General features: G+C 43.1%; 1 pseudogene; it reads right to left on the reverse strand.

Moving 5' to 3' along the window:
• Nucleotides 1-333: 333 nt before the first annotated feature.
• On the reverse strand, nt 334-744 carry LOC103077527 (histone H3.3 pseudogene; annotated as a pseudogene).
• Between the last annotated feature and the right edge of the window lie 10,155 nt (nt 745-10,899).

The following is a 10,899-nucleotide window of genomic DNA, read 5'->3' on the forward strand; positions in this document are numbered from 1 at the left end:
GGGGTGCCTGTATTTTCTTTTCATTGTCCAGAAAAATTTAACAGGTTTATATATAATTGTTATAAAATTGAACTGCTGGAACTTGTTTACTGAAACATTCTGACTTGCATTAATGCTTTATGTCCCCGCATTTATATTAAAAATTCACACACAAATGAAATGGAAAAATTGCCAATACCTGATTTCTGTCCCCTATTTTTCCACTCGCAATCATATACTTAGGTACCTTTTGACCCCATGGGGAAAAAAATCTAATGTTCAGAACTACCAATAACAGGAAGAAGAGAAATTCTTTTTTTTAAAGAATGAAGTATTTCCCATCAGAGTGAATTCTTAAGGGTGTTTCCCACGTATGCGGCGTGCTAGCTGGATGTCACTTGGCATAATTGTTACTCGTTTGGCATGGATAGCACACAGGTTGGTGTCTTCAAAAAGCCCAGCCAGATAGATCTCCCTTTCCTCTTGCAAATCACCAGTAGCTGCACTCCGGAAGCGCAGATCTGTTTTGAAGTCTTGAGCAATTTTCCATGCCAGATGCTAGAAGGGAAGTTTGTGAATCAGAAGTTCAGTAGACTTCTGACAACGTCTGATTTCACGGAGTGCCACGGTACCAGGCCTGTAATGCTGAGGTTTCTTCAGCCTTCCAGTAGAGGGCACACTCTTGCAAGCGGCTTTTGTAGCCAGTTTCTTCCTTGGTGCTTTACCACGGGTCGATTTGTAGGCAGCCCGCTTTGTACGAGCCATGTTGTAGAGACCTCCTTACTTACCCCACTTCTCCTTCAGCTGGAGCTTGGCTGCCTGTATCTTTTCAAATCAGAGTTTTCTCCGGATATATACCCAGGAGTGAGATTGCTGAATCATATGGCAACTCTATTTTTAGTTCTTTAAGCAACCTCCATACTGACTTCCATAGTGGCTGCACCAATTTACATTCCCACCAACAATGTAGGAGGGTTCCCTTTTCTTCATACCCTCTCCAGCATTTGTTATTTGTAGACCTTATTAGTGATGGCCATTCTGACTGGTGTGAGGAGATACTTCATCGCAGCTTTGATTTGTGTTTCTCTAATAATTAGCGATGTTGAGCATCTTTTCATGTGCCTGTTGGCCATCTGTATGTCATCTTTGGAGAAATATCTGTTTAGGTCTTCTGCCCATTTTTTGATTGGGTTGTTTGTTTTTCTATTATCGAATTGTATGAGCTGTTTGTGTATTTTGGCAATTAAGCCCTTGTTGATTGTATTGTTTGCAAATATTTTCTCCCATTCTGTAGATTGTCTTTTCATTTTGTTTATGGTTTCTCCCATTATACTGTTGAATAGCTCTCACTAATAGAAAATTATTTCTTGTTTTGAATTGAAATCTAATTGAGGTATCTTCTCATCAGTTATAGGCCTGTCTCCTGGAACCATACAGGGTAAATATAATCCATCTTCCACATCCAATCTTGTGAATGTTTGGAGACGTTCTTCCTGTTTATAAGGAGTATTTGCAGTTTCCTCATAGCATCTAAACTTGGCTTTCAGTTCAGATTGGTCTGCACAAAAGCATTCTCTGTCTCTCACTATTTGTAAGTGCAGCCTTGCAACAAATTATGCTTCACTTCTTGTGATTAGTTAGCACAAAGTGTGGACCCTTGCCACATCCTTGAAGAATGGATGGTTAGTGAGCTGAATCTGTACAGTTCTATATGAGCCTGGTGGGTTTGCAGTCCCCTACTCAGAATCTCTAAGATATCAGGCTGCTGCCCCGTACACAGTCAGAGATCACAAAATGGCTGGAAGTTTATCCGGGCACTTGATGAAACTGCATTTACTTCATCAGGCCACTAGGTGATGTACAGCTCGCAAACCCAGACTGCCAGGGAGGGTTGTGTATAGGACAGTTTCTGTTTGTACTTGGAAATGCCATCAGAAGTCACTTGGTACAATTTCATGAAAAGGTTTTCTTAGGGGGAGGGGAAACACGTCTTGCGTATACTTTGTCTTTCTCAGCTTTGTTCCAGTTTTAAATATTAATTTGACTAGGATACTTTGAGTGATTTTCTTAGACAAAGGGGCATGGATGGTCCATTTATTTATTTACTTATTTATTTGTGTGTGTGTGTATGTATATATCTTCATGTATGAATGATATCTTGGCTGGGTTTAGGATTCTTTCTTTTTTTTTCCTTTTTGGCTGCGCCACACGGCTTGTGGGATCTTAGTTCCCCAACCAGGGCTGGAAGCTGGGCCCTCGGCAGTGAAAGCATAGAGTCCTAACCACTGCACCGCCAGGGAATTCCCAAGGATTCTTGAATAGTAGTCCTAGTCTCTACAAAGTATGCAGCCTTGTACTGTCCGGTTTCTAGTAATACAGATGAAAAGTCCACTGCCAATAGGTTTCTCTTTCCTCTGTACATAATAATCATTTCTCTTTGAAAGTTTGTAAATTTTTTCTTCATGCTTAGTGTTTCATCATGATAGGCTTAGGTTTGATTTAAAAAAAACAGAACTCTGCTTGTCACTTGATAAACCTTTTAGACTTAAAAACTGAAGTCTTTTCTCAGTTCAGGGAAGTTTTATTGCTTTCCTTCTGTCTGTTTCCAACCTCCTTACTTTATAGATGAGGAAACTGAGCCCAGAAAGATTAAGTGACTTACCTAAGGGTCACTCAGGTAGTTAAAATGAACCTCAAGCAAATAACCTGACCCCTTTAATGAGGTACACTTTCATTGTATTGAATGTTACTCTAGTGAGAGAGCCATTATGAACTAATTAGAAATTTTTTAGTGAGACGAATTTTTCCAAGGGGTCATGAGGAAATGAAGAAGGAAGAGGAGATGATAGAATTCGTTAGGATTAAAATGTGGCCCATATGAAGGACTGCAAAATTCAGAAGTTCACCCCCACCCCCAGTATCCCAGTTATTGGAGATACCCCAAAGCTCTAAAACTTAATAAAGCCAGGAAGTTGATTGAACATTTGGAGAATTAGATATTTAGTTGTCAGAAGTTGGGTAAGTGTGGTCGTGCCCTGTTGTAAATATTGGAAAATATGTGAATGGCATCTGAAGGCTTGGAGACAGATACCATAAACTGTCTTATCAGTGGTCTGGTTTCTGTTCTGAGTTCCAGCTTGGGACCCTTTTCTGCTGGGAACCACCTGTTCCTGGCTCTGTTGATCTTTGGATTTCCCTAGCCCTTCAGTCCCTTTCAGTTTTGAAATGAAACCTACCCCAGAGGGTGAGGTCAGGTACCGAGAGGACTTTGACAGCTCACACCAGATTGTTTTCTTTCCAGAGCCGCCCAGTATGTGACTGTGTGAGGCATGAGGCGCAGCAGGCTGTGATACAGACTGATGGTGAGTCAGCTGTTGGGTAAGACCTCAGCTACGCAGTGTCATCTCTTTGGGTAACCAGGAAAACATGTAGACCAAATATGTTGTCTTTCAGGCTCAGAAAGTTGAAAGTTAAGAGCATGGTCACCAGAGATCTACCATGGTCTCTCTGCCTTTGGTTTACTGAAGAAAGAAAGGCTTTATTTCAGTGTCTTTTCTCCTCTTTTATAGAACCTTCTTTTCAGGAAGAAGCCAAGTCCCTGGCCTCTTTCTGCTGCTCCAGAAAGTTTCTAAACTTTTATACTGTGCCTCCTGGAATTGCTGCTTTGATGTGGAGTGATTCCTCTAGATATCCCTAGACAACCCCCCACCATGCCCCCAACCCCTTCACAGAATGCGGCTTCCCCTCTTCCTTTTGTTGTAAATGTGGTCTCCACCATATTGTGGCACTTCGCTTGCAATCTTTATAAGTGGAACTGGCTGTTTCTTCAACTTGCCCGCACCACTTCGCCCAGTTTTGCCTGACTGCCCCCCAGCCTCATCCCCCAGCGCTGCAGAGCCGCTTCCAGATCTTTAAATACTTTTTCCCCTTTGAGACTGCTGCTGGCCTGTAAGGCCACCTGATCCCTGTCCTTGAAGCTGGCATCTGTACTTATTCTCCCATATTTGTTTAGGACTTTGGTATTTGACCCCCCTTCCTGGGGTTCTGGCCCAGTCTAGGGGATCTGTGGCCAAACTTGACCTGGGGCCAAGGATTCAGGATAGAGCATGGAATTGGGGGCTTGGTGTTAACTTCTCAGACATGGGCAGATGGCAAGCCAGAAGATCTAAACATCAAGGCAGTTGGGGATGGAAGGAATAGAGAAAATTTACTATCTGAAGTAAAGGATGTCCTTTGTAGGCTCCCTCTTTTCCCACTTTTCAAAATTGAGTTATTTTTTAGAACAGTTTTAGGTTCACAGCAAAACTGAGTAGAAGGTACAGAAATTCCCATTATTTTTGAAAAATTGATCTTTAATTTTACAGAGAATATAGTAATCTAAAACAATTAAAACACTGTAGATTTTTTTTTTAAAGTTCTTCAATGTATTTTACTTCAGATTGAAAAATGAACAGCTTCCACACTGTTCATTGCAAGATACACAGTATCTTGTACAATGCTGGTCATTTGAGGAAATGTACACACCTCAATTTCTTCTTCATGCTTTTCTTTTAGAAAGTACTGTTTACCAAAAAGAAACTTCAGCAGTACAGGAAAAACTATTTTCCCGATGTGTGAGAAAACCTAAGATTCCCAACGGAATCAAGATTATCTTCCTGCTACCACTACCTTAATATAATCACATGCTTTTTGGAACACTAATATCTGCACCCTAAGAGTACATTTACTTTCAACAGTGAGGCTGATTCTTTTTTTTTTTTTTAAATAAACTTATTTATTTATTTATTTTTGGCTGCATTGGGTCTTCATTGCTGCGTGCGGGCTTTCTCTAATTGTGGCAGGCGGGGGCTACTCTTCGTTACAGGCGCAGGCTTCTCATTGCGGTGGCTTCTCTTGTTGTGCAGCACGGGCTCTAGGCACGCAGGCTTCAGTAACTGTGGCACAGGGGCTCAGTAGTTGTGGCTCATAGGCTCTGGAGCGCAGAGTCAGTAGCTGTGGCTCACGGGCTTAGTTGCTCCATGGCATGAGGGATCTTCCTGGACCAGGACTCGACCCGTGTCCCCTGCATTGGCAGGTGGGGTCTTTTTTTTTTTTTTTTTTTGCGGTACGCGGACCTCTCACTGTTGTGGCCTCTCCTGTTGTGGAGCACGAGCTCCGGATGCGCAGGCTCAGCGGCCATGGCTCACAGGCCCAGCCGCTCCACAGCATGTGGGATCTTCCCGGACCGGGGCACGAACCCGCGTCCCCTGCATCTGCAGGCGGACTCTCAACCACTGTGCCACCAGGGAAGCCCGGCAGGTGGAGTCTTAACCACTGCACCACCAGGGAAGTCCTGAAGTTTTTGTTTTTTTTTTTAAAGACTCACCCTCGGGACTTCCCTGGTGGCGCAGTGGTTAAGAATCTGCCTGCCAATACAGGGGACACGGGTTTGATCCCTGGTCCGGGAAGATCCCACATGCCGTGGAGTAACTAAGCCCGTGCGCCACAGCTACGGAATCTTTGCTCTAGAGCCCGCGAGTCACAACTGCTGAGCCCGTGCGCCACAACTACTGAAGCCCGTGCGCCACAACTACTGAAGCCTGTGCATCTAGAGCCCGTGCTCCGCAGCAAGAGAAGCCACCACAATGAGAAGCCCGCACTCACAACGAAGAGTAGCCCCCACTTGCCACAACTAGAGAAAGCCCGCACGCAGCAACAAAGACCCAACACAGCCAAATAAATTTTAAAAAAAACAACAAAAAAGCAAACAACCAAAAACTTCAGTGTAGTAAGTGTAACATGGGTCTCTGCAAGTATTAAGTGTCTGAAATAGGCAGCTAATACTGGATTTAATATTATTTTATAAATAATTGTTCCCTTAGCAATAAACATAAGTCTACACATTCACAGTAGTCCCAGAAAATAAATACTATGATTATGCACAGTATGTATGGCAAACTAGTTTTAAATGAACCAGTTTTAGCATCTTGATAAAAATTCAGATCAGAATAAAATGTGACTCTAAAATTTAAAACATTGTCAAAATAACATCACATTTAATTTTCCACGGTTTACACAAGTATTATGAATTTCCAGTTTGTTTTTTTTTTTTTAATTTTTATTTTTGTCTGCGTTGGGTCTTTGTTGATGCACACAGTCTTTCTCTAGTTGCGGCGAGCGGGGGCTACTCTTCAGTTGCGGTGTGCGGGCTTCTCATTGCAGTGGCTTCTCCTGTTGCAGAGCATGGGCTCTAGGGTGCGTGGGCTTCAGTAATTGGGGCACGTGGAACCAGTAGTTGTGGCTCGCGCGCTCTAGAGCACAGGCTCAGTAGTTGTGGCGCATGGGCTTAGCTGCTCCATGGCATGTGGGATCTTCCTGGACCGGGGCTCGAACCCGTGTCGCCTGCAATGGCAGGCGGATTCTTAACCACTGTGCCACCAGGGAAGTCCCGAATTTCCAGTTTTGAAACACATTTTTCTGTTGTGAATTAAAATACGAACATACTGAAAACTGTTAATTTCAGAACATTGTAGATATTTTGAATACTCCTGCTCCCCGCTTCCCTGTTTCAATTATTTCTGTATTTCCAGAGGCATCCTGTTAGTGGTTTAGAGTGTACCTCCCACACTCTGTGTGTGTTTGCATACATACGTATGAACCCAGAAATTTTTTTTTTTATTTTGGCCACACCATACGGCATGTGGAACTTCCCTGACCAGGGGTTGAACCTGTGCCCCCTGCAGTGAAAGCATGGAGTCTTACCACTGGACCACCAGGGAAGTACCAGAAAATATTTAAAATGCTATTGCCGTGTTTTATTTATTTACACAAATGGGGTCACATTTTATGTATCATTTTTATATTTCTTTCTTTGATTCAGTAATGTGCCTTGACAGTATTCCATGTTGGTACATAAAGATACTTCTCATTCTTTTTGGCTACTGTATAATATTTCATAGACTAGATATACTGTATTTTATTTATCTGTTTTTCTATTGAGGGACATTAAGGTATTTCCAGTTTTTTGTTGTTGTTAATGATTCTTTTTGTGTTAAAAAATTTTTTTTAATTTTCCTTATGTATTTAAAAAAATTTTGTTTATTCAACTTCTTGTGTTTTAAATGTCAGCAATCTGTTCGTAGGCTTTTTTTTCTTTCTTTCCTTCCTGCTCCCTGTAAGTGATCTCAACTTCTGTGACAGCTTCAGTTACCATCTATCTATACATGGATGATAACCAAATCTCTCTGCAGACCAGAATATCCAACTGTTCACATGGACAGCTCCACTGGGATGTTTTTGAAGACTCAGCAAAATGCAGCCTTCTGCTCTTCCCCTCTTGCTCTTCCTCCAGTGTCCTGTCACGTGGTAAATAGCACCACCACCCATGCAGTTGCTGGGCCCATTCTAAGTCCTACCCCTTCCCTTCCCACAGCCAACAACCAGCCTATCTTAGGATTTGTCCTCCCCAATATTTCTTGGATCCAGTTGCTTTTTTCTTCTTCTTCTCCTTTTTATAAATGTATTTATTTATTTTTGGCTGTGTTGGGTCTTCGTTGCTGTGCACGGGCTTCCTCTAGTTGCGGCAGCTGGGGGCTACTCTTTCTTGCAGTGTGCGGGCTTCTCTTGTTGCGGAGCGCGGGCTTCAGTAGTTGTGGCACGTGGGCTCAGTAGTTATGGCTCTTGGGCTCTAGAGCACAGGCTCAGTAGTTGTGGTGCACAGGCTTAGTTGCCCCGCGGCATGTGGGATCTTCCCGGACTAGGGCTCGAACCATGTCCCCTGTGTTGGCAGGCGGATTCCGTGCCACCAGGGAAGTCCCCAGTTGCTTTCTTCTTCATTGCCACTATCCTCTACCTTAGTTTCCTAATTTATAAAATACAGTATTTGTGAGGTTTAAATGAATTAATATATAAAAAATGCTTAGAACAATGGCTCGGCAGCTAGTATGTGCTGTGTGAGTATTAGCCATAGCCATTATCGTCATCCTTGCTACTGTCCCCTTCTTCCTCTTCTTCACGTTAGTCTACGTAATCCACTCTCATCTCTGTCTCCAGTCTTAATCTTATTCTCCCCACCTCCATTCTGTTCTCTACATTGTAGCCAGAGTGATCTTTATAAAATGGAAGAATCATCATGATCTAACTCCTCTGCTTAAAAAAGCTTCAGTGATCTTACCATTGGGCTTTTGTATGTGTGTATTGTTAACCCCACTTAGAATGCTTTTTCCCGTGGTCTTTGAATGGCTGGTTTCTTTTTATTTAGATACCTACTTTTAAATGTCATCTCCTCAGAGAGGCTCTTCCCTGACCACCTAATGATTATAGAGTAGCCACCCATATACATACTTTCTAGCACATCACCTATTTTAGTTCTTGGCATAGCACTTATCAATAAGTGATATTTTTCTAGTTTAGTCACATACTTGTTTATAGTCTCCTCCAATTAGAACGGGAATTCTCTGAGAACAGGGATATTGTCTGTTTCATTTACTGTTATAAATAAAACATAGGACAATGCCTGGCATATTGTAAGTACTCAGTGAATACTTGTTAAGTGAATGATAAAACAGCTTCATATCTTATGAGACCCTTCTTGGTCTCTCCAGCATCATCTGCGCTGGTATTCTCTCTACCTTGACCTTCCCAGCTCATCTCATCTCTTCAGATATGCTTTCTTGCTGCAGGGCCTTTACATACGCTGTTTCTTCTGCCTAGAACATGCTTCCTTAAATGCTCTGCCACTGCTTGGGTATCTCCTGTTGATCCTTCAAGTTTCATCTTAGGTGTAACTTCACCTGACTAGCCTTCTTAATCTTACAGCTCCACGTGCATTGCCTTTAACTATCATACATGTTGGGATTATTTAATTGTCTTTCTCCTTCATTAAACTGTAAGTTCTATCAGACAAAGGCCTATGTCTTGCTCACCGTGTATTCTTAGTCCTAGCTGCTGTGGGATAGAAGGATCCCTTGAGGTGGAGGTGGTGGGCAGGAGGGATGGAGTACTAGGGATATCACCGGAGGGCTAAGAAGGTGTGCCTTAGAATGTCAGGGGGAGGTCTAAACATTTGACCTGGCTCATTGTCATTCTCCTTATTCCACCTTTGGTGATTCCAGTGTTTGCCTGGATGAACCAACTAACATACTTGGGATGAACCATCTAACATGCTTGTCTCTCTCCGGGACATCTTCATAGAGTAAGGGTAAGCCTGGCAGGAGACTTGGCCATGAAGTGGGCATGAGTGCCTAGGATCAAGGTTGAGGATCTGGATAGGCAGATTATTTGTTCCGAGTGGCTGATGGCAGAATAACTGAGTGGAGTGCAGTCCTAAGCAAGGAAGGAAGCAAAAGACCTTAGGGATAAGGTGAGGGAAAGATGAAACAGGAAGCTAAATCATTAGGTCAAAAACCTAGAGAACCAGGATAGTGGGTGGAGTGTAAGAAGGGACAGACAAGCAGTTCAGGATTAAGGCCATAAATAATCTTTGGGATTACTAAAATCATCTGTCAGCAGTCTTATTTCTTTAGTGTGGAACCAGCTTTTGGATTATAGGAACAATCAGGTAGTTGACATATAAGGGTTTGAGCTAAATTTTGTATTGCTTTGTATTTTATGTGCTATTTAAAGTCAAATCCCCAGAAATCCTACCTTACCTCCCCCAGTAACCCAATTTAATTTCTGCTCTGAAGAGCCTCCCTTCCCTCCTTTTAAATATACTAGGTTCAACTTGCTCGTATTTTTAAAAAGTCTCCTGTACAGAGGCCTGTAGCAGTCTTGGTGCTCCCTTCAGGTAGGCTGAGGATATTCCCTTCAGGTAGGGTAGGCACTCCTTCAGGTTACCTCCTCCCACCAAACTAGGCATGGGAGCTAGCCTCAGAAGTTCAGGACTCCCTGCCTAACCTGAATTTGTGGAATTTCTCTCTGAATTTTGGGGAGGGACATGGGAGTGTAGAATATAGGTTGGGACTCTCTTGGTGAGGCATGGTAAGGAGTAGTAGAAGACTGGCTGGGTATGCATGGATGGTAGGATCTGAAGTTTCTGACCTGGAATTGTCCTAGAGTTTATGGCAGCATTAGGGGTCTCTGATGTGCCAAGCAGAGAATCTTGGTGAGTAGGGCCGGTCATTACCCCTTAGAGGTGTTCTCTATGTTTTTCTACTTAGCCTGGCGCTCTTCTGCAGACTGACCAGTAGCTGGCATCATGGTGGATGCTGAAGGGGAATCATTGGGATAGAAACAGTACTTACTGAGGAGGAGTGTCATTCTCTTTTTGATGGTTGGATGGAGTGATTGTGTGTACATACTGGGCAGTCTAAGGCCCGGTAACCTGGCCTGTGTGAGGTGAAGCATCTGCACTCCCTTCCTAGTGCTCCACTGGGGAAACCAACCTAAGGCAGCCGGAGATCATGGCCATTATTAGTGGTTTCCCCAGGAGTGCTCCCTGTCTTTGATTCCTCTGCTCGCTAATCCCCATGCTCTGCTGTCCTGCCTTCTATTTTCTGCTTTGGGGGCCTTCAAATTTCATAATCCCTTCTGACTCCTTTTTCTAGTTTATTTCATGCCCAGCTTGACTCTTGGTTCTATGTAGTCCCCTAATTTCGACGTTGCCATTCACCCTTAAGTGAGGGCCTTCCTCCATTAGCCCTATTCCTGGAGCTATGGTTTTGAAGCTTTAGTACATCAGAATTACCCATGGGGGCAAGTATTGAGGGGCTGGCTACTTATTTAAAATTCAGATCCCTGGTCTTTACTCCTGCTCTCCTGACTGAGTAGGTATGGATGGTAACCAGGAATCTGCATTTTGATTGGCCTCCAGGTGACTCTCACACCAGTCATCATCTGTAGACCATATTTGAAGAAACTCTGACTTAGAGGACTGTGTTGACCCCCTGCTCCCCTAGAGGGGAAGGAAAGGTTTTTTGTTTTTTTTTTTTTTTTTTTTTT

The sequence above is a fragment of the Lipotes vexillifer genome, unplaced genomic scaffold (genome assembly GCF_000442215.2).
Source record: "Lipotes vexillifer unplaced genomic scaffold, Lipotes_vexillifer_v1.1 scaffold253, whole genome shotgun sequence".
NCBI lineage: Eukaryota > Metazoa > Chordata > Mammalia > Artiodactyla > Lipotidae > Lipotes > Lipotes vexillifer.